This window comes from Rosa chinensis, chromosome 7 (assembly GCF_002994745.2).
Source record: "Rosa chinensis cultivar Old Blush chromosome 7, RchiOBHm-V2, whole genome shotgun sequence".
NCBI classification, from domain to species: Eukaryota; Viridiplantae; Streptophyta; class Magnoliopsida; order Rosales; family Rosaceae; genus Rosa; species Rosa chinensis.
The window spans coordinates 65,163,056-65,169,127 of NC_037094.1; the positions used below are offsets into that span (position 1 = coordinate 65,163,056).

At 34.4% G+C, this 6,072-nt stretch overlaps 1 long non-coding RNA gene across 13 annotated transcripts; it reads right to left on the minus strand.

Annotated features, from left to right (window-relative positions):
• Nucleotides 1-1,666: 1,666 nt before the first annotated feature.
• Nucleotides 1,667-5,641, minus strand: LOC112179793. 13 transcript variants are annotated; one of them, XR_005803894.1, is made up of 10 exons: nucleotides 5,312-5,637; nucleotides 5,047-5,138; nucleotides 4,108-4,178; nucleotides 3,960-4,029; nucleotides 3,446-3,730; nucleotides 3,283-3,358; nucleotides 2,904-2,984; nucleotides 2,416-2,469; nucleotides 2,227-2,300; nucleotides 1,667-2,014 (listed from the first exon to the last, which is right to left on the minus strand). It is a non-coding gene; the product is annotated as an uncharacterized LOC112179793 (long non-coding RNA). The 13 variants fall into 13 exon arrangements; XR_005803891.1 differs by having other exon boundaries at nucleotides 3,960-4,457; nucleotides 5,312-5,641; XR_005803892.1 differs by having other exon boundaries at nucleotides 3,960-4,457; nucleotides 5,047-5,180; nucleotides 5,312-5,641.
• Nucleotides 5,642-6,072: the final 431 nt, after the last annotated feature.

The following is a 6,072-nucleotide window of genomic DNA, read 5'->3' on the forward strand; positions in this document are numbered from 1 at the left end:
TCTATTCAAAATTCACACAACATATATAGCTAAGTATGTGTCGTCTGAATATTTCTAAATTAAAATAATTAACTATTGTCTGTTACAAACTCACACGACAGTTCGTTTATTAACTGTTGAGAAAAGTTATATTACCTCAACAGTTTTAGGAAAATTGTATTGTGTGTGATGAATCTCAGACAACAGCAACACAACTACATGATGTCTGAAATGAATTTCACACGACACATTTATAATGACACTGTTGTTTGAAATGAATCTCTAACAAGCGTCATTGTTGTTTTAGTTGTGTCCTATGCAAATAAAACATCAGAAGATTTAGGAATCTATCGTCTGAAAGGAACTCAGACAACAGTTAGTAATCTGTTTGTGTTGTAGGATTTGCATAAGGTATAACAGTCCACTGATGGGATATGTCGTCTAATAGGAACTCAGACCACAGTTTTTATTATATTTAGTTGTGGTTTATGAATCTTAGTCAACATATTATTGTTATATCTGTTGTTTGATTTCAATATCAGACGACAGTAACTTTATTATACATGTTACCAGAATGGAGATCACACAACATCAATTTGTTATTTCTGTTGTCTGAAATCAAGTTCAGACAACATGTATTATTTGTTGTTTTTAGATGTGATATGTAAGTGGATCTCAGACAATGGTTTTGTGAACCCTTCTGTTGTGTTATACCTTTGGAAACTACAGTTATCTTTGCACAATTGTTGCAAATATGAATGTTCAATCATATCCCAAACAAATACAAAATAAAACATTGTCATATATCAATTACATCTGTTTCATACATTGTCAATCCAAAACATTTCCAAAAGTACATATCCATATCCATATATGATCAAATCCAGCAATCCTAACCAAAAGCAACCTCAATCTAGCAAGTAATAATATTGTCTATCTTGTAAAATCCAGGTTACCAAAATAAGTCACCAACCACTAACTAGATGCGATACTACTGCTTACATATATGTTTTAACAACAAATTTTGCCTACTCGTTTCCGACTTCATCAATGTGTGCTGGGTACATGCCACTATGAATGCATATACTAGGCAATCCACAGTTAAGATATAGCCTCCAGGATACTACTGCAAAGAAGTGAAAGCAAGCTTGTGCCCATGCCAAAAGCCACTATTTTATCTGTCACTATGCCAATAACCTTATCAGACGACAGACAATGACTGTCGTCTGATATGCAAAAAATCTGTCGTCTAGTAAGCTGATATCTGATTGACGTTCAGACGACGGTTAAAGCCCGACGTTAGAAATTGACTCAGACGACAGACACCTAAAAAAAATCTGTCGTCTGAATGTGCTTAAATATGTACAAATTGTAAGTATATGTGGTTAGATATGAAATAGAACGACAGTCAAATGTTGTTATTGTCAAACTCTAGCAACAGACTTTACAAATAATCTATTGTCTGTTTTAATGCGAGACGACAATAAAATGTCGTCTGAATGTGTAGAATTTCCATGTTTCTTTACCAAATCTGTTGTGTGAACTTTATTGAAACAACATCCACTATTAGTTATCTATTGTCTCTATTGTTGTAAAAGGACATTTAAATGTCCTTTGAATGTGTAGATGCTTGAAGTATCTTTGATCTTTCTGTTGTGTGTACTTGTTTCAAACCATAGTTGTTGGTAACTTTCTATTGTTTGATATTATTTAAAAAGACATATAACTTCCAATGTATTATCATATATCCCAATGATGAAAGTCATACTCAAACCATGAAATACAGTTTGTTCACAGCAGCATAAACTAATCTACCCTCATTGATAAAAGTTTCAACACGTTGCTCCGACCTCCTCAAAAGGTCCTTCATGAAGAGTGTACTTGTCCCATGAGAAATCAGCAGTGTATCTATTGCGCAATGGTCAAAGACTTCACTACTTGTTTTCTGCTTGCCTTCTGCAGACTACGTATCGTCTCTACTTCCTAACCATTTCTGCCCTGATAGATCTCTGCTTCCTAAGTGAGGACTACTTTTCTGTGACAACATCAACCAACATTAGTTTAGTTACCATTGGGCTAAACACATGAAATATAAGTCAAACTTTTATAGTCAAATTGCTTGATTAACAGTATCAAGCAGAAAACTCATTTGCAAAACTCAATCGAGATGCAAATGTATAGTTGACTATACTTCATGAATAGAGGTAACAAAAAAATGAACAGGGAAAGGTAGTAGTGAGTATATACCTCAGTCCCTACTTTTCTCTTCTCTTCCAACTCGGCCTTGTTTCCAATCAAGAACATTATTAAAGTTGGATTTGCTAATATCAAATGAGAAGTAAAATAAACTTGAGTGACTTAGTAGTCTTTAAGAATATTAGTTACTCAAGTTATATCAATCCAAAAAGTGGTCACTCCAAAACTTTTCAAATGTACCTTGTCTTTGCAATTCAAAAACCCACTTCTTAGCTCGCTAAAAACAAATGACTCCTGCAGCCAAAAACAATATGCATCGAACTGATTACACTTAAAAAGTGCATAACTCATATTACAAATCACCAAAGAGTCTCATATCATTTGACAGATAAAGTCTAAGCAACTCATATTGCAGATCATTAATGACATAGTCTTCGATCATTTGATATATAAAATTTTAAGGCTTACAATGAGCACACAAGTGGCTCATTCTGCTTTCAAAAGTTATATATCAAAGATGCTATAGTCTTTGCTTCAAGAGTATCAAAAACAGAAAAACTTCAAGTCGATTACATATAATCTGCAGATACTTATAATGGAACCATTGCAAAGACTGTATAATGTTGAAACTTGAAAGTCTAATGTTCCGTGAAATTACAAACACGAACTTGCAAAAACCAGCAACACATAAGGACATCTGAACCTAAATTGGAGAGTTGAATGATTACCATGCTTGTGATATCATAGACCAACAGCTGCAGTTGCACCGCGGTAATACATGGGAGCCAGGCGATGGTAACGTTCCTGACCTGCAGTGTCCCATATAATAGAGTGAATCAACCAACATATATTCCTCTTGCTATAAAACAAGTAGACTACTATGGACCACAGGAATTTATTACTACTACATCAATTTATCATTACAACATGTAACTGCTCCTACATGCTTCAAATGAAAATGTTCAAGACCTTTTTTTGTTAGTCATATTTGAATTAATGATCATGTCACTACAACAAATAAACCACATAGCGAGCATGAATCTAGTAAGCACCAGTGCAGCAAAATCTGTACTAAACCAAAATAAACTAATAACATTAATAATTTACCACAACAGAGCATCCGAGGAAGAGTCATCATGGGGGCAATTGTCCACTAAGTACACAGAATCATTTGATTGTACTGCTGAGAAGATAAAAATAAATTGTTTCATATCCAGATAAGCATACATATACACTATGCTCGAAAGTAATCTTGAGAACCAAGACTTACAATTACCAACCCCAGCCTTTGTTGATAATGCCTCTTTGTCCAGTAATTTTCAGAGCTTGAAGAATAATATTGGTCATCTTCTCTAGTTCTTGAAGAGGCTGATACAAGGCACAATAAAAGAAAGAAAAATGGCTGGGGTTGAAAGTAGTGTGAGGACTAGATACGTACTAGCTTCAAACAAAAAGCTGATGGAGTTGAAAGTAGATAACATAAAACCATCCTTATCCCAAAGCCACCAAGCCTCATTGCAAAGTTATATTGAATAGATATACAGCAAGCTGAGTTCTACGATACACAATACACAACAGACACCCTTAGTTAAAAATCACAACAAAGACCTGAGCTATTAAGGAATTGAAAGCAAACGGTAATGCACAATTAAAATTCAAACTACATTAAATAATAATGCATCTGAATGTCTGCAGACTATAGGACACCTTTATGGATAAAACAATGTACATAAAGTCATTAAAGGAAAAAACTGACAAGTATAAAATGGAGAAATTAATCAAACCTGGAAGTGGGGAAGAATTCTATGCTCCTTATAGTAGGAACCCATCCTTCCACCTGTAGCAGAAACCAGACTGTATTATGGAGAATATATAACAGTAACGTCAAAAAGTAACTAATAATATGAATAATAAAAAGGAGTATTATCATACATATATTTCATGTAGAAAGGGACAACCTGTCCTTCCAATCCAAGTTAAATATCATCAGTAATCTAGAAGATCTGAGCAACATTGATTTTGAAAGTACAACACAAAAGATTAGTGATAATGTATGTAGAGCCCTAGAAGCTTGAGTAGTAAATTTATAAGGAAGAAATAATAGATATTATGGGGCTTCTGGCCTTGGGAAATACCATATCGTGATTAAACTGACTCTTATTTTTCTCACTTTCACTCATTCAATTACAGCCACAGCAGACCCTAGTAATACTCCAACTTACACTGCCTCTTGAGAAAAGAATTATTAATTCCAAGACTCCACGGGTTACTTTAGATTAAGCCTATAGCCAAAATGCTTTCAAACTAATGAGAAGACCAAGATCTCAGCTTTCAACCAAGCTTTCAACCAAATAAAAATATTAACTACATCAAATAACAACAGAATTATTTCAAAGTTAAAGTGGTTCCACTTGATTATTGGATATTCAGAAGATTAACAACATAAAAAAGTGGTTCAAAAGGATCTGCTTTTGAGAATAAGAAAAGGAGGCATCTACCAAGCTAGTAGGGTTGTAGTTGTAGAGTCACAGTGGCAATCAGAATATCAGTATGCTGACCATATGTAACCTTGACAAAAGAATTACAGATCGAAAAGAACAATAACCAATAAAAAGAAATACTAGATGCACTTGAATTGCAAATGCCCAATAAAAAGAGTTTATATCAGCACACAAGACTATCCAAAATAAAGGGAATCATGCCAATCAATACCAAATAGTGATTGCAGCAGGATACAAATATACACATATCAGACCTTGCAAACAACAAGCATGAAACTGAAACTTAACAAAGATAGTTAAGCAAAACAAAGTTTAGATAGGTAATGACCCAAAAAGTGCAAATGCAAATGGAAATAAAATGCTAACTAACCTATCATCTCCTTCTTCGATTCACGAACACCCCGCAATTCGAATCCAGGGGGTTGGTTAAGCTCCTTCACCGATTTCAAAGACGAATCGTACCTTCGAAAAGAAAATTTGAACATAACCCAGACAAAAGATAACCTTGTATCCCCAATTCGAATATAACCCAGCAAACACAAATCAAATTTGAATAGATATTTCAATTAAAACCCTAAAACCCAATCCAAAAGAAACTCTAAATAAATTGATTAACAGTGAATCGAAGGCCTTACCCAACAATAGTGAAACAATACGGATTGAAAGCGTTGAAATCTTCTCAACACCAACAAGAACTCGTGAGAGGGATTGAGATGGTTTGGCTGTATGGTTTGAAAAAGTGATTGAGATGGGTTCTATGTTTGTCGAAGAGAGATGGGGGAGATTGAGTTTTCAGTTTTGATTGGAGGAGAGTTTAATGGGGGAGATCTGCCAAGAAATTTGTGTTGAGCTGGGTTCTTTTGTGCCTAAGGGAGAGCAAGATAGATAGGGTTTCTCAGATGTGGAAGAGAAAATTTTTCAAAGGGTTAAATTTGTCGGGGAGAGAGAAATAGCTTTAAAATTTGGCATATATCCCTTCATGTTGTGCCAAAAAAACAAACAGCTATGACAAAATTTTTTTTTATCTCCTTTGACGAGACGACAGATAAATGTCGTCTGAACAAAAAAAAAAAAACAGATACAACACGAACCGAAATCAAATTTATCTCCTTTGATTAGACGACATATAACTGTTGTGTGAAGACAAACCTAATTCTCAAAGCTAACTTACCATGGTATGTTGCTATATTCAGACGACAGTTTTTACACTGTCTGTCGTTAAAATATATCAGACGACAGAAACCAACCTGTCTGTCGTCTGATCTCTGTCGTCTGATGAGGTTATTGGCATAGTGTGTTAATCATATAATGTTGCATCAATAAGAATAAATACCAAATTTATAGGTAAAGATGCTCACATCATGCCTTATAATTTTGTAAAGCACCATGCAGAAGA